Source organism: Acipenser ruthenus, chromosome 10 (assembly GCF_902713425.1).
Source record: "Acipenser ruthenus chromosome 10, fAciRut3.2 maternal haplotype, whole genome shotgun sequence".
Lineage (NCBI taxonomy): Eukaryota > Metazoa > Chordata > Actinopteri > Acipenseriformes > Acipenseridae > Acipenser > Acipenser ruthenus.
The window spans coordinates 20,828,865-20,851,082 of NC_081198.1; the positions used below are offsets into that span (position 1 = coordinate 20,828,865).

Genomic DNA, 22,218 nt, shown 5'->3' on the forward strand with positions numbered 1-22,218 from the left:
TGCCCCAGATAAAGCGGTGGATAATGCGGTCCACCACTTTTTTGGTGGTCCTGTCTGGGGGAAAGATTTTTCCTACATAAGAGAGGATGGGGAACAGTATAGACTTGGTTATTAATACTCTACCCGTCATTGTTAAGGATCTTGTGCTCCATCCGCCAATCTTTTTACGGACCTGGTTAATGGCCGCCGTCCAGCTCTGGGCCCCCGAGCTATTGTTCTCGAAAATGAGGCCCAGAATCTTGATTTTGTCCTTTTTGACAGGGTACATGTCCGACAGTTCCCTATCTACCTGCCAATTTTTAGACACGTAGACTTCGCTCTTGGACTTATTAATCACTGCCCCGGTCGCCGTGCAGTACTTCTCAAGGATATTACTAATCCGAGGTACCGACGATGTGTTGGTGCAAATGAGTGACACATCGTCCATATATGCTGTTGTTTTGACCTGGACCCCGTTGGATCCAGGCAGCTGGAAACCAGTTATATTGGTATCCCTACGAATTGCCTGCAGGAGGGGTTCAATGCACACGACATATAGCAGTGGGGATAGTGGGCAACCCTGTCTGACCCCTGACTGGATAGATATTTTACCAGTCAGGTGCCTGTTCACCAAGACTCGGGTACTAATGTTTGTATAGATGGTTTTAACCCACTCCCTAAGTCCAGGAGCGAATTTCATCTGGTCCATCACTTTGTACATATATTCATGGCTTACCCTATCGAACGCCTTCTCCTGGTCAAGGTTGAACAGGCAGAGGGGATGGTTCCGTTCTCTAGAATAAGCCAGAATGTCCCTTGTTAACATTAAAATATCCGTGATGGACCTCCCTGGGACGCCACAAGCCTGGTCGGGGCCAATGACCAAAGGGAGGTGTACTTGTAGCCGGAGCATCAGAGCTTTGGCTAGTATCTTGTAATCCACGCAAAGGAGGCTGATTGGGCGCCAATTCCGTAGATCTTTAACTTCCCCTTTCTTATGAAGGAGAGTAATTACACTCTCCCGCATAGAAGGGCCCAACCGCTTCTCCCTGTAGACCGCTCTGTAGACCTCCGCTAAATGGACTTTTAGCGTGTCCCAAAAAAGATGGTAATACTCACCCGGGATGCCATCTGGACCTGGCGTCTTACCGGTGTTCATGGTCTTAACCGCCTGGGTGAGCTCCTCCAGCGTGAGTTCTGGGTCCTTCTCCTCCTCCTCCTCCTCGTCCCGCACTGAGTCAGGCTCCAACTGGCTCAGGAACCACTCTATCAGGGTGTCATCTGTAGCTTTGATGTTATACAGGTCCCTATAGAAGTTCTCTACCACTTTTTTCACTCCCTCACTATCCTCTACTATCCTCCCCCTGCTGTCGAGCATGGAGGACATCAAGTGCCGCTTCTCCCTCGTTTTCTGGAAGAAGAAGCGAGTACACTTTTCGTCTTCCTCCATTTTTTGCACTTTTGCATTGTGCATGACCTTTCGTTGTTCCTCCCTACAAAGCACTGAAAGATCTAGCTTGGTCTGGGCTATCTCGTCGCTTACAGGGAACCCCCGAAGCTGAAGCAGGCTCAGACGCTGGAGGGCAGCATTCAGGTATTTATATTTGGCCCTCCTTTCTTTTGCTTTCCTCTTGCCTGCTGCTATGAAATAACCCTTAGTTCTCATTTTGACCATCTCCCACCACTCTATAGGGGAGTTGAATAGGTCACGCAAAGTGGTCCACTCAACAAGCCTGCTCTTATAGGCTGCAGCTATGGAGGGGTCATCGAGTAAGGAGGTGTTTAATTTCCAGACCCCTGACCCCATCTGGGAGGTCTGAGGGACCTGCAATGTTACCTGCAGGAGCCTATGGTCAGAGAAGAAGACGGCCTGGGTGTCTACTGCCGTCTTCGTAAGGGAGCTGGTATGCAGGACGAGATCTATACGGGAGAAGGAGGTCCCAGATGAGCTCACCCAGGTAAAGGGAGGCACCAGGTCCTTACCTGCATCACACAGGGAGAAATCAGATATTACAGAGGACAAAACTCTACTAGAGCGGTCGTTGCGTGGCCTGCTCCGGTCTACGTCCCTCAGAGCACAATTGAAGTCACCTGACACGATGACGGGTACGTTCCCCAGCAGGAGTGGACGCAGCTGTGGAAAAAATTGAACTCTTTCGTTTTGGTTAGTGGGTGCGTAGACATTGACCAGTCTGAGGGGAGTGTTGTTGTATGTCACATCCACGCTCAGAATTCTACCAGGTTCTACCTCCCTGCTGCTGCGGGAGGCAATAAATGGGTTTTTAAACAGGATACCTACTCCGTCGGCTCTGGCTATGTTGGAGCCCGACCAGAAGGAGTCCCCCAGGGTCCAACTCTCCTTCAGGTCCCTATAATCAGGGCTCGACGAAATACCACACTCCTGCAGAAAGATGAGATCTGCTTTCAAGTTAGCTAGATAGTTTAGTACATCAAATCTTTTTTGTGTCTCCCTGATGCTCCTGACATTAACAGACACACATATCAGGGCCATCAGGGTAGCTAACAAGAAAAGGAGTCGCTGCGTCCACCCCATAGCGACTATGATTGGGAGGTCGGGACACTCTTCCTACTCTTAGCTCTACGCTTGCTTCGAGGGGGCTTGGGCTTATTTGCAACTCCCATCACCCCTGAGAAGGTACTCACTGCTGCCTCGTCCAAGAAGGCACCGTCTTTGTATGCACAGTACGTGGAGTTGTTTGGGCTATTCAACTCCCCACAAGGTAAGTCTGGTGGAACTTGCTCAGGGCCCCTCGGAACGTGTGGGTCAGCTTTGTCCTGGGGGGGGTTATGACAGACAGCATTCTTTGGCTGTTACCGTCTGTTGAATTGGAGCTGTTAGCAGACTTCTGGCTTACCGCGTCCAGGGGTATTCCCATGTCCTCCAGTGCTGTATCTAGGAGGACCTCTAGGGGGCCCCTGGTTTTGCCCATACAAGGGAGGGGGTCAAGGATGCTTTGAAGGGAGGCCCTTCGCTTGAAGAGGGTCATTGCTACCGAGGTACTGCTGGTCAGGGAAGGTGTTGACCCCGACCTCTCCCTCGGTGCATTAGTGAACACCTCTTCTGCGAGGTGTGCTAGGGTTTGTGCCAACGACTGGGAAGGCTGGCTGGGGATGCCCTGGCTGGCTGCTACCTGTCCACTAGGCGGCAGTGTAGCCGTCCCACTCGCCTCCGTCTCTGCCTGCGAGGGCAAGACTGGGGACTTTGTGTGGACATTAGCTGGTTTTGGATCTATGGGGGCCACCTGCAACTTGCTGTCTTTGATCCTGATCTTCTTTCTTTTCCCCCCCTCGTCTCTACCCTTTCTTTTCCCCACCCTCTGCTGGTTCTTCACTCCCTTCCCCTCCTTCTCACTCTCACTTTCACTGTCGCTTTCGCTTTCCTCCCCCACGGACTCAATCCTTATGGCGTCATAACGAGAGCCGAGGGGGAGTGCTGGCGCTGAGAGGGCCCTACTCAGGGGGGGGCCGCTGCTGGGTCCGGGCTCCCTCCCTGCCTCGTGTTCTGCATCAGAGGAGCTACTGGAGGAGCTAGTGGAGTAGCTGTTGTACTCTCTCTCTGGGCTGGGGGAAGGGGTCCTCGTAAAACGGGACATGTCTCGGGGGCGGGGGGGTGAGGGGGGTGCTGGTGATGATGGTGGTGCTGGAGTCTGGGTCTTGGATACTGTTGGTGGTGATGTGGACTGATCTTTGTTACTTGCTCCCTCTTCCTGCTCAGGCCTAGGCTTGTTCGTGTTTGCCTTGCTGGCTCTGGCCATGTTTGCATAGGAAGAGGGGCAGTCCTTAAACAGGTGCCCCTTCTTTCCACACAAATTGCACTGCCTCTCTTCTCTGCAGTGGCTGGTCTCGTGGGGGGCGCCGCAGTTCCTGCACTTGACTACAGTACACGCGGCCGCCAGGTGTCCTAATTCCCCACATTTCCTGCAGAGTTTTGGCATCCCATTATAGAATACCAGCCCTCTGTTGGGCCCTAACACTATGGAGTTTGGAATGTGGCGGACGCCTCCAATGCCCGCTGGATCAACATTAAGGCGTACCAGCCACTTTCTGGCTCCTGTCCAAACCCCATCTTCATCTGTAATTTTCCTCACTTCTGATGACACCCTCCCATAGCGGTTAAGCCATGTTGTAATATCATAGTCGCTAACAGCCTCATTGAAAAATTGGACAGTAACAACTTTCATTTCTCTGTCTGTCAGTGCATCCACACAAAATTCTTTGTATGGAGCGAGATATTTATTCTCCCCCCAAAAGGACCACATTTCTTGTAACTTTTGGGGGTTCCTAAAACTGACCTCAAACACTTCCTTAAGCCCTGGCAATTTCACCAAACAATTCAAGTCAGAAGGGGAAAAACCCATACCCCTCTGAAGAATGGTCTGGCTGAACTCCAGTCTCGTCAGTCCTGGTTCCGTTTCCTCTTGCTGGGTCCTTGTGAAGCGCACCGCATTGTGCCTCCTGGTCTCCTGGGTTGGCCGGAAAGCCATCCTTCAGCTGGCTCCTCCGATTGGGGTGGGAGAAGCCTCTGGACGTCCGGGTTGTCTCTCTCTATGGAAAAGAGACAACGTAAGCAGCAAATCTGGGCAGTTGAAGGAACTATTACTTTAGTCCCTGAGGAGATAGTCGCCTCGCAAGAGGGACCCCCTCCCCAGGTGAACGGTGTCCTTCCCTGGCGGAGTAGGGGGTGCTGCTTGGCACCGAGACCACGTAGGAAGAATCGTGGCTGTGACGCCTCCTCGGGGTCCGGGGCCGCCCTCTGCTCCTCCCAGATGGCACCCTCTGCTGGGATATTAAACTGATAAGAACAGATATTAAACTGATAAGAACAGATACTACACTTGATCTTAGCCAAAAGGCCGAGAAGCGATGGCGACTTGGCCCTTGCCCGGGGCCCCCCAGCCCGGACGGCACAGGGGGATTCAAAGGTGGGTGCAAAATTCCAAGCACAAGCAGACCCCCAAAAAACGGGCTGCTGCTTCCAGAGGGGAAATGTGCAATTTAAGCAGGAGAAAACAAAACAAAGCAAAAACACACACATAACACCAAAAACAAAACATAAACTGGCGGAGTGCGTCTTACAAATAGTCATGCCAAGCTGCTATGCTGTGCAAGGTGCCTTGGGTAACTACAACTGTGCCTCGCTGGCTGGCTGGCTTGCTAAGAAGGTCCTGGCATAGGGACATGTTCCACCACACTTGTCTGGTTAGCTGCATGCTCCCAGGAAACAACTTGCTGCTGTCTACATCATCACCACATGTGAATAAAAGAAAGAAAGACAGCAAGAAAGAAAGAGAGAAAGAAAGAGAGAAAGAGAGAAAGAAAGAGAGAAAGAAAGAAAGAGAGAAAGAAAAAAAAAAGAAGTAAAACGGCGGGAAAACTTGCATCAACACTGGCACTCTCCCTCCAGCAGGGGTAGACAAAATGCTCACAGGAGAGATCCAGATCTGACTTTGACCAACGTTAGAGAAAGGTGTGCACCGTTCCCGGAGGTACTGCAATACCGGGCCGATGCGTGGAGTGGACGGAGCAAGCCCCTGTTCCATCTCCCGATTCCAAAAATCAATTTAATATATGGTCCCCTGATAGGGGACGTATCAGATATTAAACTGATAAGAACAGATACTACACTTGATCTTAGCCAAAAGGCCGAGAAGCGATGGCGACTTGGCCCTTGCCCGGGCCCCCCGAGCCCGGACGGCACAGGGGGATTCAAAGGTGGGTGCAAAATTCCAAGCACAAGCAGACCCCCAAAAAACGGGCTGCTGCTTCCAGAGGGGAAATGTGCAATTTAAGCAGGAGGAAACAAAACAAAGCAAAAACACACACATAACACCAAAAACAAAACATAAACTGGCGGAGTGCGTCTTACAAATAGTCATGCCAAGCTGCTATGCTGTGCAAGGTGCCTTGGGTAACTACAACTGTGCCTCGCTGGCTGGCTGGCTTGCTAAGAAGGTCCTGGCATAGGGACATGTTCCACCACACTTGTCTGGTTAGCTGCATGCTCCCAGGAAACAACTTGCTGCTGTCTACATCATCACCACATGTGAATAAAAGAAAAAAAGACAGCAAGAAAGAAAGAGAGAAAGAAAGAGAGAAAGAGAGAAAGAAAGAGAGAAAGAAAGAAAGAGAGAAAGAAAAAAAAAAAGAAGTAAAACGGCGGGAAAACTTGCATCAACACTGGCACTCTCCCTCCAGCAGGGGTAGACAAAATGCTCACAGGAGAGATCCAGATCTGACTTTGACCAACGTTAGAGAAAGGTGTGCACCGTTCCCGGAGGTACTGCAATACCGGGCCGATGCGTGGAGTGGACGGAGCAAGCCCCTGTTCCATCTCCCGATTCCAAAAATCAATTTAATATATGGTCCCCTGATAGGGGACGTATCAGATATTAACCCTTTGCGGTCCATTTATTAATCGCGCGTCAGGCACGCCAGGAATAATTAATTTTCACACGCGCAGTTAATTTTATACGCGCTGTTTAAAAGTATTTTTTTTCACAGTCAAACTGGTTTAAATGGCCCTGCATATCAACAAAGCACACACTAGGCATCTCCAGCCCCTCCCCAGCCTTTTGTTTGCTATAGCGTTCAGCTGTGTAAGAAATAAATAATAATAATAATAATAGTCGTACATACCGATCGATCATCTCCAGATCACTCGTTTTATCACCAAACTCCTCAATAATGCGATCAAAGTCATTATTTTATTACTATAACATCTGAAAAAAGCTCTGCAAATGTCCATGATAGTCTCAGTGCGCTGACGCACTTAGCCAGCTTGTTTATTATGGACGCCCATTATCTGATACCTGATACCATGTATGACTATTCATGAAATACGCCTTTTTTTTTTTTTTTTTTTTTTTTCCGACTTGTCTCGGCTCCTGTCGCTACCACTCGGCAATTGAATGGTTTTCTCGGCTTTTTCCGGAGAAAAAACGACTAAACACCTGTTTATTGCGTTGCTATAATGATGTCGGACCCAGTCCGACAAAGGACCTGTGAGGAATAATTGCAATGTCGGACCCAGTCCGACAATGGACCGCAAAGGGTTAAACTGATAAGAACAGATACTACACTTGATCTTAGCCAAAAGGCCGAGAAGCGATGGCGACTTGGCCCTTGCCCGGGGCCCCCCAGCCCGGACGGCACAAGGGGATTCAAAGGTGGGTGCAAAATTCCAAGCACAAGCAGACCCCCAAAAAACGGGCTGCTGCTTCCAGAGGGGAAATGTGCAATTTAAGCAGGAGAAAACAAAACAGCAAAAACACACACATAACACCAAAAACAAAACATAAACTGGCGGAGTGCGTCTTACAAATAGTCATGCCAAGCTGCTATGCTGTGCAAGGTGCCTTGGGTAACTACAACTGTGCCTCGCTGGCTGGCTGGCTTGCTAAGAAGGTCCTGGCATAGGGACATGTTCCACCACACTTGTCTGGTTAGCTGCATGCTCCCAGGAAACAACCTGCTGCTGTCTACATCATCACCACATGTGAATAAAAGAAAGAAAGACAGCAAGAAAGAAAGAGAGAAAGAAAGAAAGAGAGAAAGAAAAAAAAAAGAAGTAAAACGGCGGGAAAACTTGCATCAACACTGGCACTCTCCCTCCAGCAGGGGTAGACAAAATGCTCACAGGAGAGATCCAGATCTGACTTTGACCAACGTTAGAGAAAGGTGTGCACCGTTCCCGGAGGTACTGCAATACCGGGCCGATGCGTGGAGTGGACGGAGCAAGCCCCTGTTCCATCTCCCGATTCCAAAAATCAATTTAATATATGGTCCCCTGATAGGGGACGTATCAGATATTAAACTGATAAGAACAGATACTACACTTGATCTTAGACAAAAGGCCGAGAAGCGATGGCGACTTGGCCCTTGCCCGGGGCCCCCCAGCCCGGACGGCACAGGGGGATTCAAAGGTGGGTGCAAAATTCCAAGCACAAGCAGACCCCCAAAAAACGGGCTGCTGCTTCCAGAGGGGAAATGTGCAATTCAAGCAGGAGAAAACAAAACAGCAAAAACACACACATAACACCAAAAACAAAACATAAACTGGCGGAGTGCGTCTTACAAATAGTCATGCCAAGCTGCTATGCTGTGCAAGGTGCCTTGGGTAACTACAACTGTGCCTCGCTGGCTGGCTGGCTTGCTAAGAAGGTCCTGGCATAGGGACATGTTCCACCACACTTGTCTGGTTAGCTGCATGCTCCCAGGAAACAACCTGCTGCTGTCTACATCATCACCACATGTGAATAAAAGAAAGAAAGACAGCAAGAAAGAAAGAGAGAAAGAAAGAGAGAAAGAAAAAAAAAGGAAGTAAAACGGCGGGAAAACTTGCATCAACACTGGCACTCTCCCTCCAGCAGGGGTAGACAAAATGCTCACAGGAGAGATCCAGATCTGACTTTGACCAACGTTAGAGAAAGGTGTGCACCGTTCCCGGAGGTACTGCAATACCGGGCCGATGCGTGGAGTGGACGGAGCAAGCCCCTGTTCCATCTCCCGATTCCAAAAATCAATTTAATATATGGTCCCCTGATAGGGGACGTATCAGATATTAAACTGATAAGAACAGATTTTTTTTTTTTTTTTTTTTTTTTTTTTTTATTATTCAAATACTCAAAAAATACATTACTTTCTTAAATTAATACGACAAAATTATGTTCATCTCTAATCAAAAACACATCAATTTCTCAAAAAAACCATCTAAATTATCATCAATTCCATCTCAAACTATTACTTAAAGTCCTTTTTTTTCTCACCTTCTCTCTTCTTTTGTCTTTCTTTTAAAGCCTCGTTCGCCTTCCGTCGTGCACACAACAATATCCTTTGTTTCGCCTCCTCATACCTTCTCCACTCTTCTTCAAGAATCCTTCCCTTCCTCATCCTCTCCTTCCACCCCGAAAGCTCTGCAAAATGCTTAGCGCAAAACGTCCTCATCAAATTCTCTTCTTCCTCCACACTCATTGTCTGACTTGAGCTACCTTCCTCAACCCCACTTAACACAGACTCTGAAACCCAACTTGAACCGGCCGGACCTGCGCTTGCACTCTCCTCTTTTTCAATTCCAGCTCGGTCTTTCCGCTTCTTCATCTCCTCTTCTTTTTTCCCCAAAGACCGTCTTTCCTCCCCTCCACTGTTTGTATTTCCTATTACTCCTTTCTTTTTCCTTTTCTCCTCCTCTTCCTCCACACTATTTGCCCAACTTGAGCTTGCTGTTGCCCCTTCCTCATCCACTTTCCTCTTTCTCTGGATACTCTCCACCCCCTCCATGGAATCATCCACGGAGGAGCCGGAACCTTCCGAGGACTTCTGTTGGCTGTTCAGCATACTTCTGTCACTCTTTTCCTCCGCCTCCCTGTTCGGCTCTCCTCCCCTTTCCTTTGTCTCCTCTTTTCCCGCCGTTCCGCCTTCCCCAGATGAGGCCACTCCCCCAGCCAACTTTCCTTTCTGTGCTTCATCTTTCTTTGCAAACACCTTCTTTCTTCCTGAAGTTGCTTCCGCATAGCTTCTTGCTCTCTTGGAACAATCCCTATACAAATGGTCTTCTTCACCACACAAATTGCAACGCTTCTTTTCAGGGCAAACCTTGCTCAAATGTCCCACGCCATTGCAGTTCCTGCAGACCAAAGCATTGCATTCTGCTGCCTTATGATCCATATTGCTACATTTGTAGCACACCTCCGGCTGGCCGGCGTACCTCACAATTCCCTTGTTCGGTCCCACAAAGATAACAGGTTTTAAAAACAATTCTTCTCCCCTTGCTCTTATCTTCTTAAATCTTCCATAAACCTTTCTCCATTTATTCCATACTCCATCAGAGTCACAGGTTTTCACTAACTCACCCTTCAGGATGAGTCGTTCCTCCAGTACACGCTTGATATCATCCATGGGAACCTGAGCACTGTTCATCTTCACAAAAAAGATCCTCCATTCCAGCAGAAAAATCGGCTCAAACTCAAACTTCTCCTTCAGCTCTGTTACTGCCTCCTCATACACCACCTTCTTCTCCCAACACAAATCTTCCGTCCTCAGGGTCAGATCAAACATACCCTTCTTCTGGTGGTCCTCCAAGCACAGGATCTCTTCCAAACTCAGTCCCAGCAACCTGAACATCACCTCATGAACGAACTTCTTCCGAGTCCACTGCTCCTCCGGATTCTTCAAAAGAAACCGGAGAGTATTTGTAGCCGACTTGTACTCCATGCTCTCTCTCTGATAGCTGGTTGTACTCCCACTGCTACAATCGCCTTCCCGAACTCACTTGATCAGAGCCAAGAGGCCGAGAAGCGATGGCGACTTGGCCCTTGCCCGGGGCCCCCCAGCCCGGACGGCACAGGGGGATTCAAAGGTGGGTGCAAAATTCCAAGCACAAGCAGACCCCCAAAAAACGGGCTGCTGCTTCCAGAGGGGAAATGTGCAATTTAAGCAGGAGGAAACAAAACAAATCAAAAACACACACATAACACCAAAAACAAAACATAAACTGGAGGAGTGCGTCTTACAAATAGTCATGCCAAGCTGCTATGCTGTGCAAGGTGCCTTGGGTAACCTACAACTGTGCCTCGCTGGCTGGCTGGCTGGCTGGCTAAGAAGGACCTGGCATAGGGACATGTTCCACCACACTTCTCTGGTTAGCTGCATGCTCCCAGGAAACAACCTGCTGCTGTCTACATCATCACCATATGTGAATAAAAGAAAGAAAGACAGCAAGAAAGAAAGAGAGAAAGAAAGAGAGAAAGAGAGAAAGAAAGAGAGAAAGAAAGAAAGAGAGAAAGAAAAAAAAAGAAGTAAAACGGCGGGAAAACTTGCATCAACACTGGCACTCTCCCTCCAGCAGGGGTAGACAAAATGCTCACAGGAGAGATCCAGATCTGACTTTGACCAACGTTAGAGAAAGGTGTGCACCGTTCCCGGAGGTACTGCAATACCGGGCCGATGCGTGGAGTGGACGGAGCAAGCCCCTATTCCATCTCCCGATTCCAAAAATCAATTTAATATATGGTCCCCTGATAGGGGACGTATCAGATATTAAACTGATAAGAACAGATACTACACTTGATCTTAGCCAAAAGGCCGAGAAGCGATGGCGACTTGGCCCTTGCCCGGGGCCCCCCAGCCCGGACGGCACAGGGGGATTCAAAGGTGGGTGCAAAATTCCAAGCACAAGCAGACCCCCAAAAAACGGGCTGCTGCTTCCAGAGGGGAAATGTGCAATTTAAGCAGGAGAAAACAAAACAGCAAAAACACACACATAACACCAAAAACAAAACATAAACTGGCGGAGTGCGTCTTACAAATAGTCATGCCAAGCTGCTATGCTGTGCAAGGTGCCTTGGGTAACTACAACTGTGCCTCGCTGGCTGGCTGGCTTGCTAAGAAGGTCCTGGCATAGGGACATGTTCCACCACACTTGTCTGGTTAGCTGCATGCTCCCAGGAAACAACCTGCTGCTGTCTACATCATCAACACATGTGAATAAAAGAAAGAAAGACAGCAAGAAAGAAAGAGAGAAAGAAAGAGAGAAAGAAAGAAAGAGAGAAAGAAAAAAAAAGAAGTAAAACGGCGGGAAAACTTGCATCAACACTGGCACTCTCCCTCCAGCAGGGGTAGACAAAATGCTCACAGGAGAGATCCAGATCTGACTTTGACCAACGTTAGAGAAAGGTGTGCACCGTTCCCGGAGGTACTGCAATACCGGGCCGATGCGTGGAGTGGACGGAGCAAGCCCCTGTTCCATCTCCCGATTCCAAAAATCAATTTAATATATGGTCCCCTGATAGGGGACGTATCAGATATTAAACTGATAAGAACAGATACTACACTTGATCTTAGCCAAAAGGCCGAGAAGCGATGGCGACTTGGCCCTTGCCCGGGGCCCCCCAGCCCAGACGGCACAGGGGGATTCAAAGGTGGGTGCAAAATTCCAAGCACAAGCAGACCCCCAAAAAACGGGCTGCTGCTTCCAGAGGGGAAATGTGCAATTTAAGCAGGAGAAAACAAAACAAAGCAAAAACACACACATAACACCAAAAACAAAACATAAACTGGCGGAGTGCGTCTTACAAATAGTCATGCCAAGCTGCTATGCTGTGCAAGGTGCCTTGGGTAACTACAACTGTGCCTCGCTGGCTGGCTGGCTTGCTAAGAAGGTCCTGGCATAGGGACATGTTCCACCACACTTGTCTGGTTAGCTGCATGCTCCCAGGAAACAACCTGCTGCTGTCTACATCATCACCACATGTGAATAAAAGAAAGAAAGACAGCAAGAAAGAAAGAGAGAAAGAAAGAGAGAAAGACAGAAAGAAAGAGAGAAAGAAAGAAAGAGAGAAAGAAAAAAAAAAAGAAGTAAAACGGCGGGAAAACTTGCATCAACACTGGCACTCTCCCTCCAGCAGGGGTAGACAAAATGCTCACAGGAGAGATCCAGATCTGACTTTGACCAACGTTAGAGAAAGGTGTGCACCGTTCCCGGAGGTACTGCAATACCGGGCCGATGCGTGGAGTGGACGGAGCAAGCCCCTGTTCCATCTCCCGATTCCAAAAATCAATTTAATATATGGTCCCCTGATAGGGGACGTATCAGATATTAATACTCTTTTATTGAGATTTTACATTTTTTTACATTTACACCCATTCGTTTTTTCATTCATTTTACATTTCTTTTAAAGATGACATTCATGCATACAGACATACATTTTGTTTTAAAAGCATTTAAAATACATTTAAAAACACCAAGACAATTGTGCTTTGTACATGGTTAAAACAGACACAGATTAAAATCAACATGAAAAAAACCTGTGCTGTTTTAAAAGTGACTGGAAAAAAAGAACCATCTATAAAAAACCAGTGCTTGTGAGGGCCGGGGAGTGCTCTCTAAAAGGTTCAAAAGTGAACATAAAACTAGATCTAAAACAGGGACAGGGGAAAAGGGACAGTGTATAAAACAGTGAGTTAAAATTCTAAAATTTTAAAACACTTAAAATGTAACTTTTAATAGTTTACATTAAAAATCTTAAAGATACATAAAACAAAACAAAACAAAATCAAATAAAACATTCAACGTAAATCAAATAAAAGTCCATAAAACTGAAACAAAAGACTACATAAAACCAGGGCACCGTTGAAAAACGGTCATGCCAGCTAAAAAGGGCGGAATGCTGGCATGACAAAATAAATAAAAGGCTTAGCGGTGCCCCGTAGTCCCGCTCCTAGGAGCTAGCGGTTCCAGTTTTTTCCTTCATTCCATCTTCACGTCCTGAAGTCTGGCGATCCTCCACTCCGCGCAGGCCTTGTCCTTCCCGAGGGTCCGGATGTCCAGAATTACAAAGTCCTTGATAAGAGTTTGTGCCCTTCTGGTCGTGGTGATAGTGTCTAGCTCCTGCTTGTGATAGACACAGACGTTACGGCCTTCCCACAGGATCTGCTTGACAACATTGATGACACGCCAAACGCACTTAGCTGTGCTGGTAGTGATTCCTCCCGCAGGCCCATAGAGCACAGTCTCAGCGGTCATCTTGGCCGTGTCAGCAAACCTGTTTAGGAAGACAGAGACAGAGAGCCAGACACTGCCAGCCACATCACACTCCCAGAAGATATGGGCTGGTGTTTCTCTCTTGCGGCACTTTGCATAGGGGCATGTTTCTACTTGGGCTAGTCCCCTCCTGAACATGAACGCTCGAGTGGGGAGTGCACTGTGGACGGTGTTCCATGCTATATCCTTCTGGACATTACTGAGGCAGCTGTGAGACACATTCTCCCAGATTTTTTGGCTTTGGGTGAGGGAGAAAGTAGCTACTTTTTCAATTTCCTGGGAACCGGCAAGATATTTAGTTACAGCCTTGTATTCCCAGGAGGCCAATTTTGCTTTATCTAAGCCCAATTTATATATAGTGTCCCTTAAGGTTCTATAATACAATGGGGGGTCCCAGGAGTACGGCACGGTGTTATCAATAGTGCAGAGGCCCAAGGCCCTGAGACAGGTGGCAAAATAGAAACGATTCATGTAACATACCTTCCTGTCCAGGGCCTGGATGTTCTTGATAGTTTGCGTGAGCCCCTGCACTCGGGTGAGCTGCACAACGTCCGGGACCCCCTTACCTCCCTTCTTGTCGGCTTTACTCAGGGTGGCTCGCTTTACCCTCTCCATCTTGCTTCCCCAGATAAAGCGGTGGATAATGTGGTCCACCACTTTTTTGGTGGTCCTGTCTGGGGGAAAGATTTTTCCTACATAAGAGAGGATGGGGAACAGTATAGACTTGGTTATTAATACTCTACCCGTCATTGTTAAGGATCTTGTGCTCCATCCGCCAATCTTTTTACGGACCTGGTTAATGGCCGCCGTCCAGCTCTGGGCCCCCGAGCTATTGTTCTCGAAAATGAGGCCCAGAATCTTGATTTTGTCCTTTTTGACAGGGTACATGTCCGACAGTTCCCTATCTACCTGCCAATTTTTAGACACGTAGACTTCGCTCTTGGACTTGTTAATCACTGCCCCGGTCGCCGTGCAGTACTTCTCAAGGATATTACTAATCCGAGGTACCGACGATGTGTTGGTGCAAATGAGTGACACATCGTCCATATATGCTGTTGTTTTGACCTGGACCCCGTTGGATCCAGGCAGCTGGAAACCAGTTATATTGGTATCCCTACGAATTGCCTGCAGGAGGGGTTCAATGCACACGACATATAGCAGTGGGGATAGTGGGCAACCCTGTCTGACCCCTGACTGGATAGATATTTTACCAGTCAGGTGCCTGTTCACCAAGACTCGGGTACTAATGTTTGTATATATGGTTTTAACCCACTCCCTAAGTCCAGGAGCGAATTTCATCTGGTCCATCACTTTGTACATATATTCATGGCTTACCCTATCGAACGCCTTCTCCTGGTCAAGGTTGAACAGGCAGAGGGGATGGTTCCGTTCTCTAGAATAAGCCAGAATGTCCCTTGTTAACATTAAAATATCCATGATGGACCTCCCTGGGACGCCACAAGCCTGGTCAGGGCCAATGACCAAAGGGAGGTGTACTTGTAGCCGGAGCATCAGAGCTTTGGCTAGTATCTTGTAATCCACGCAAAGGAGGCTGATTGGGCGCCAATTCCGTAGATCTTTAACTTCCCCTTTCTTATGAAGGAGAGTAATTACACTCTCCCGCATAGAAGGGCCCAACCGCTTCTCCCTGTAGACCGCTCTGTAGACCTCCGCTAAATGGACTTTTAGCGTGTCCCAAAAAAGATGGTAATACTCACCCGGGATGCCATCTGGACCTGGCGTCTTACCGGTGTTCATGGTCTTAACCGCCTGGGTGAGCTCCTCCAGCGTGAGTTCTGGGTCCTTCTCCTCCTCCTCCTCGTCCCGCACTGAGTCAGGCTCCAACTGGCTCAGGAACCACTCTATCAGGGTGTCATCTGTAGCTTTGATGTTATACAGGTCCCTATAGAAGTTCTCTACCACTTTTTTCACTCCCTCACTATCCTCTACTATCCTCCCCCTGCTGTCGAGCATGGAGGACATCAAGTGCCGCTTCTCCCTCGTTTTCTGGAAGAAGAAGCGAGTACACTTTTCGTCTTCCTCCATTTTTTGCACTTTTGCATTGTGCATGACCTTTCGTTGTTCCTCCCTACAAAGCACTGAAAGATCTAGCTTGGTCTGGGCTATCTCGTCGCTTACAGGGAACCCCCGAAGCTGAAGCAGGCTCAGACGCTGGAGGGCAGCATTCAGGTGTTTATATTTGGCCCTCCTTTCTTTTGCTTTCCTCTTGCCTGCTGCTATGAAATAACCCTTAGTTCTCATTTTGACCATCTCCCACCACTCTATAGGGGAGTTGAATAGGTCACGCAAAGTGGTCCACTCAACAAGCCTGCTCTTATAGGCTGCAGCTATGGAGGGGTCATCGAGTAAGGAGGTGTTTAATTTCCAGACCCCTGACCCCATCTGGGAGGTCTGAGGGACCTGCAATGTTACCTGCAGGAGCCTATGGTCAGAGAAGAAGACGGCCTGGGTGTCTACTGCCGTCTTCGTAAGGGAGCTGGTATGCAGGACGAGATCTATACGGGAGAAGGAGGTCCCAGATGAGCTCACCCAGGTAAAGGGAGGCACCAGGTCCTTACCTGCATCACACAGGGAGAAATCAGATATTACGGAGGACAAAACTCTACTAGAGCGGTCGTTGCGTGGCCTGCTCCGGTCTACGTCCCTCAGAGCACAATTGAAGTCACCTGACACGATGACGGGTACGTTCCCCAGCAGGAGTGGACGCAGCTGTGGAAAAAATTGAACTCTTTCGTTTTGGTTAGTGGGTGCGTAGACATTGACCAGTCTGAGGGGAGTGTTGTTGTATGTCACATCCACGCTCAGAATTCTACCAGGTTCTACCTCCCTGCTGCTGCGGGAGGTAATAAATGGGTTTTTAAACAGGATACCTACTCCGTCGGCTCTGGCTATGTTGGAGCCCGACCAGAAGGAGTCCCCCAGGGTCCAACTCTCCTTCAGGTCCCTATAATCAGGGCTTGACGAAATACCACACTCCTGCAGAAAGATGAGATCTGCTTTCAAGTTAGCTAGATAGTTTAGTACATCAAATCTTTTTTGTGTCTCCCTGATGCTCCTGACATTAACAGACACACATATCAGGGCCATCAGGGTAGCTAACAAGAAAAGGAGTCGCTGCGTCCACCCCATAGCGACTATGATTGGGAGGTCGGGACACTCTTCCTACTCTTAGCTCTACGCTTGCTTCGAGGGGGCTTGGGCTTATTTGCAACTCCCATCACCCCTGAGAAGGTACTCACTGCTGCCTCGTCCAAGAAGGCACCGTCTTTATATGCACAGTACGTGGAGTTGTTGGGGCTATTCAACTCCCCACAAGGTAAGTCTGGTGGAACTTGCTCAGGGCCCCTCGGAACGTGTGGGTCAGCTTTGTCCTGGGGGGGGGTTATGACAGACAGCATTCTTTGGCTGTTACCGTCTGTTGAATTGGAGCTGTTAGCAGACTTCTGGCTTACCGCGTCCAGGGGTATTCCCATGTCCTCCAGTGCTGTATCTAGGAGGACCTCTAGGGGGCCCCTGGTTTTGCCCATACAAGGGAGGGGGTCAAGGATGCTTTGGAGGGAGGCCCTTCGCTTGAAGAGGGTCATTGCTACCGAGGTACTGCTGGTCAGGGAAGGTGTTGACCCCGACCTCTCCCTCGGTGCATTAGTGAACACCTCTTCTGCGAGGTGTGCTAGGGTTTGTGCCAACGACTGGGAAGGCTGGCTGGGGATGCCCTGGCTGGCTGCTACCTGCCCACTAGGCGGCAGTGTAGCCGTCCCACTCGCCTCCGTCTCTGCCTGCGAGGGCAAGACTGGGGACTTTGTGTGGACATTAGCTGGTTTTGGATCTATGGGGGCCACCTGCAACTTGCCGTCTTTGATCCTGATCTTCTTTCTTTTCCCCCCCTCGTCTCTACCCTTTCTTTTCCCCACCCTCTGCTGGTTCTTCACTTCCTTCCCCTCCTTCTCACTCTCACTTTCACTGTCGCTTTCGCTTTCCTCCCCCACGGACTCAATCCTTATGGCGTCATAACGAGAGCCGAGGGGGAGTGCTGGCGCTGAGAGGGCCCTACTCAGGGGGGGGCCGCTGCTGGATCCGGGCTCCCTCCCTGCCTCGTGTTCTGCATCAGAGGAGCTACTGGAGGAGCTAGTGGAGTGGCTGTTGTACTCTCTCTCTGGGCTGGGGGAAGGGGTCCTCGTAAAACGGGACATGTCTCGGGGGCGGGGGGGTGAGGGGGGTGCTGGTGATGATGGTGGTGCTGGAGTCTGGGTCTTGGATACTGTTGGTGGTGATGTGGACTGATCTTTGTTACTTGCTCCCTCTTCCTGCTCAGGCCTAGGCTTGTTCGTATTTGCCTTGCTGGCTCTGGCCATGTTGGCATAGGAAGAGGGGCAGTCCTTAAACAGGTGCCCCTTCTTTCCACACAAATTGCACTGCCTCTCTTCTCTGCAGTGGCTGGTCTCGTGGGGGGCGCCGCAGTTCCTGCACTTGACTACAGTACACGCGGCCGCCAGGTGTCCTAATTCCCCACATTTCCTGCAGAGTTTTGGCATCCCATTATAGAATACCAGCCCTCTGTTGGGCCCTAACACTATGGAGTTTGGAATGTGGCGGACGCCTCCAATGCCCGATGGATCAACATTAAGGCGTACCAGCCACTTTCTGGCTCCTGTCCAAACCCCATCTTCGTCTGTAATTTTCCTCCCTTCTGATGACACCCTCCCATAGCGGTTAAGCCATGTTGTAATATCATAGTCGCTAACAGCCTCATTGAAAAATTGGACAGTAACAACTTTCATTTCTCTGTCTGTCAGTGCATCCACACAAAATTCTTTGTATGGAGCGAGATATTTATTCTCCCCCCAAAAGGACCACATTTCTTGTAACTTTTGGGGGTTCCTAAAACTGACCTCAAACACTTCCTTAAGCCCTGGCAATTTCACCAAACAATTCAAGTCAGAAGGGGAAAAACCCATACCCCTCTGAAGAATGGTCCGGCTGAACTCCAGTCTCGTCAGTCCTGGTTCCGTTTCATCTTGCTTGTTTCTTGTGAAGCGCACCGCATTGTGCCTCCTGGTTTCCTGGGTTGGCCGGAACGCCATCCTTCAGCTGGCTCCTCCGATTGGGGTGGGAGAAGCCTCTGGACGTCCGGGTTGTCTCTCTCTACGGAAAAGAGACAACGTAAGCAGCAAATCTGGGCAGTTGAAGGAACTATTACTTTAGTCCCTGAGGAGATGGTCGCCTCGCAAGAGGGACCCCCTCCCCAGGTGAACGGTGTCCTTCCCTGGCGGAGTAGGGGGCGCTGCTTGGCACCGAGACCACGTAGGAAGAATCGTGGCTGTGACGCCTCCTCGGGGTCCGGGGCCGCCCTCTGCTCCTCCCAGATGGCGCCCTCTGCTGCGCGCCTGCTGCTCTCTCGGTCTGGATCTCGATTACAATCAAGGGCTGGGGATGAGGTCGTCTAGGTCATCAAAGGGTCCTCAAAGGTCGTCTGGATGGTAGGTCCTCCTTCTCTCTAACTCCAGGAACGTCTGGAAAAGCCGGAACCGCCTGAAAAAGAAAAAAACGGGAACCGCCTGAAAAAGAAAAAACTGCTCTCAACAGTCAACAAAATCTTGAAAGACCCTCGGCCTGGATTGGGCAAGCCAAAACCAGACTGAGCATTAGTCTTCCAAAAAGTTGCCGAGCTGAAGAAAGCCAGTCAAAAATAAAAAAAATTCTGTTCCTCCTCACCCGAACAAACCTCTCACAGACCCTCGGAGGGAGCGGGCAATGCCACTACCCTCTAAGCCTTAGTCTTAGAAAGATTTATTCGAACTGAAGAGAAGCCAGAGTATATGGCTGGCTAAGAAGGACCTGGCATAGGGACATGTTCCACCACACTTGTCTGGTTAGCTGCATGCTCCCAGGAAACAAACTGCTGCTGTCTACATCATCACCACATGTGAATAAAAGAAAGAAAGACAGCAAGAAAGAAAGAGAGAAAGAAAGAGAAAGAAAGAAAGAGAGAAAGAAAAAAAAAGAAGTAAAACGGCGGGAAAACTTGCATCAACACTGGCACTCTCCCTCCAGCAGGGGTAGACAAAATGCTCACAGGAGAGATCCAGATCTGACTTTGACCAACGTTAGAGAAAGGTGTGCACCGTTCCCAGAGGTACTGCAATACCGGGCCGATGCGTGGAGTGGACGGAGCAAGCCCCTGTTCCATCTCCCGATTCCAAAAATCAATTTAATATATGGTCCCCTGATAGGGGACGTATCAGATATTAAACTGATAAGAACAGATACTACACTTGATCTTAGCCAAAAGGCCGAGAAGCGATGGCGACTTGGCCCTTGCCCGGGGCCCCCCAGCCCGGACGGCACAGGGGGATTCATTGGTGGGTGCAAAATTCCAAGCACAAGCAGACCCCCAAAAAACGGGCTGCTGCTTCCAGAGGGGAAATGTGCAATTTAAGCAGGAGGAAACAAAACAAAGCAAAAACACACACATAACACCAAAAACAAAACATAAACTGGCGGAGTGCGTCTTACAAATAGTCATGCCAAGCTGCTATGCTGTGCAAGGTGCCTTGGGTAACTACAACTGTGCCTCGCTGGCTGGCTGGCTTGCTAAGAAGGTCCTGGCATAGGGACATGTTCCACCACACTTGTCTGGTTAGCTGCATGCTCCCAGGAAACAACCTGCTGCTGTCTACATCATCACCACATGTGAATAAAAGAAAGAAAGACAGCAAGAAAGAAAGAGAGAAAGAAAGAGAGAAAGAGAGAAAGAAAGAGAGAAAGAAAGAAAGAGAGAAAGAAAAAAAAAGAAGTAAAACGGCGGGAAAACTTGCATCAACACTGGCACTCTCCCTCCAGCAGGGGTAGACAAAATGCTCACAGGAGAGATCCAGATCTGACTTTGACCAACGTTAGAGAAAGGTGTGCACCGTTCCCGGAGGTACTGCAATACCGGGCCGATGCGTGGAGTGGACGGAGCAAGCCCCTGTTCCATCTCCCGATTCCAAAAATCAATTTAATATATGGTCCCCTGATAGCGGACGTATCAGATATTAATACTCTTTTATTGAGATTTTACATTTTTTACATTTACACCCATTCGTTTTTTCATTCATTTTACATTTCTTTTAAAGATGACATTCATGCATACAGACATACATTTTGTTTTAAAAGCATTTAAAACACATTTAAAAACACCAAGACAATTGTGCTTTGTACATGGTTAAAACAGACACAGATTAAAATCAACATGAAAAAAACCTGTGCTGTTTTAAAAGTGACTGGAAAAAAAGAACCATCTATAAAAAACCAGTGCTTGTGAGGGCCGGGGAGTGCTCTCTAAAAAAGTGAACATAAACCTAGATCTAAAACAGGGACAGGGGAAAAGGGACAGTGTATAGAACAGTGAGTTAAAATTCTAAAATTTTAAAACACTTAAAATGTAACTTTTAATAGTTTACATTAAAAATCTTAAAGATACATAAAACAAAACAAAACAAAATCAAATAAAACATTCAACGTAAATCAAATAAAAGTCAATAAAACTGAAACAAAAAGACTACATAAAACCAGGGCACCGTTGAAAAAACGGTCATGCCAGCTAAAAAGGGCGGAATGCTGGCATGACAAAATAAATAAAAGGCTTAGCGGTGCCCCGTAGTCCCGCTCCTAGGAGCTAGCGGTTCCAGTTTTTTCCTTTATTCCATCTTCACGTCCTGAAGTCCGGCGATCCTCCACTCCGCGCAGGCCTTGTCCTTCCCGAGGGTCCGGATGTCCAGAATTACAAAGTCCTTGATAAGAGTTTGTGCCCTTCTGGTCGTGGTGATAGTGTCTAGCTCCTGCTTGTGATAGACACAGACGTTACGGCCTTCCCACAGGATCTGCTTGACAACATTGATGACACGCCAAACGCACTTAGCTGTGCTGGTATCGATTCCTCCCGCAGGCCCATAGAGCACAGTCTCAGCGGTCATCTTGGCCGTGTCAGCAAACCTGTTTAGGAAGACAGAGACAGAGAGCCAGACACTGCCAGCCACATCACACTCCCAGAAGATATGGGCTGGTGTTTCTCTCTTGCGGCACTTTGCATAGGGGCATGTTTCTACTTGGGCTAGTCCCCTCCTGAACATGAACGCTCGAGTGGGGAATGCACTGTGGACGGTGTTCCATGCTATATCCTTCTGGACATTACTGAGGCAGCTGTGAGACACATTCTCCCAGATTTTTTGGCTTTGGGTGAGGGAGAAAGTAGCTACTTTTTCAATTTCCTGGGAAGCGGCAAGATATTTAGTTACAGCCTTGTATTCCCAGGAGGCCAATTTTGCTTTATCTAAGCCCAATTTATATATAGTGTCCCTTAAGGTTCTATAATACAATGGGGGGTCCCAGGAGTACGGCACGGTGTTATCAATAGTGCAGAGGCCCAAGGCCCTGAGACAGGTGGCAAAATAGAAACGATTCATGTAACATACCTTCCTGTCCAGGGCCTGGATGTTCTTGATAGTTTGCGTGAGCCCCTGCACTCGGGTGAGCTGCACAACGTCCGGGACCCCCTTACCTCCCTTCTTGTCGGCTTTACTCAGGGTGGCTCGCTTTACCCTCTCCATCTTGCTGCCCCAGATAAAGCGGTGGATAATGCGGTCCACCACTTTTTTGGTGGTCCTGTCTGGGGGAAAGAT

General features: G+C 48.7%; 6 non-coding genes and 5 pseudogenes across 6 annotated transcripts; all 11 read right to left on the bottom strand.

The window, feature by feature from the left end:
* Window positions 1-4,764: 4,764 nt before the first annotated feature.
* On the bottom strand, window positions 4,765-4,865 carry LOC131738612 (U2 spliceosomal RNA; annotated as a pseudogene).
* Window positions 4,866-5,464: 599 nt separating this feature from the next.
* Window positions 5,465-5,655, bottom strand: LOC131738355 (U2 spliceosomal RNA). The gene has a single exon (XR_009329916.1). It is a non-coding gene; the product is annotated as a U2 spliceosomal RNA (small nuclear RNA).
* Window positions 5,656-6,255: 600 nt separating this feature from the next.
* On the bottom strand, window positions 6,256-6,439 carry LOC131738758 (U2 spliceosomal RNA). The gene has a single exon (XR_009330036.1). It is a non-coding gene; the product is annotated as a U2 spliceosomal RNA (small nuclear RNA).
* A 553-nt stretch (window positions 6,440-6,992) lies between these two features.
* Window positions 6,993-7,109, bottom strand: LOC131738855 (U2 spliceosomal RNA; annotated as a pseudogene).
* Window positions 7,110-7,674: 565 nt separating this feature from the next.
* LOC131738321 (U2 spliceosomal RNA) lies at window positions 7,675-7,865 on the bottom strand. The gene has a single exon (XR_009329885.1). It is a non-coding gene; the product is annotated as a U2 spliceosomal RNA (small nuclear RNA).
* A 561-nt stretch (window positions 7,866-8,426) lies between these two features.
* On the bottom strand, window positions 8,427-8,635 carry LOC131738474 (U2 spliceosomal RNA; annotated as a pseudogene).
* Window positions 8,636-10,900: 2,265 nt separating this feature from the next.
* Window positions 10,901-11,091, bottom strand: LOC131738789 (U2 spliceosomal RNA). Its single transcript, XR_009330041.1, has one exon. It is a non-coding gene; the product is annotated as a U2 spliceosomal RNA (small nuclear RNA).
* Window positions 11,092-11,667: 576 nt separating this feature from the next.
* On the bottom strand, window positions 11,668-11,858 carry LOC131738367 (U2 spliceosomal RNA). The gene has a single exon (XR_009329928.1). It is a non-coding gene; the product is annotated as a U2 spliceosomal RNA (small nuclear RNA).
* Window positions 11,859-12,458: 600 nt separating this feature from the next.
* On the bottom strand, window positions 12,459-12,613 carry LOC131738712 (U2 spliceosomal RNA; annotated as a pseudogene).
* Window positions 12,614-19,669: 7,056 nt separating this feature from the next.
* On the bottom strand, window positions 19,670-19,860 carry LOC131738198 (U2 spliceosomal RNA). The gene has a single exon (XR_009329762.1). It is a non-coding gene; the product is annotated as a U2 spliceosomal RNA (small nuclear RNA).
* Window positions 19,861-20,458: 598 nt separating this feature from the next.
* Window positions 20,459-20,613, bottom strand: LOC131738784 (U2 spliceosomal RNA; annotated as a pseudogene).
* Between the last annotated feature and the right edge of the window lie 1,605 nt (window positions 20,614-22,218).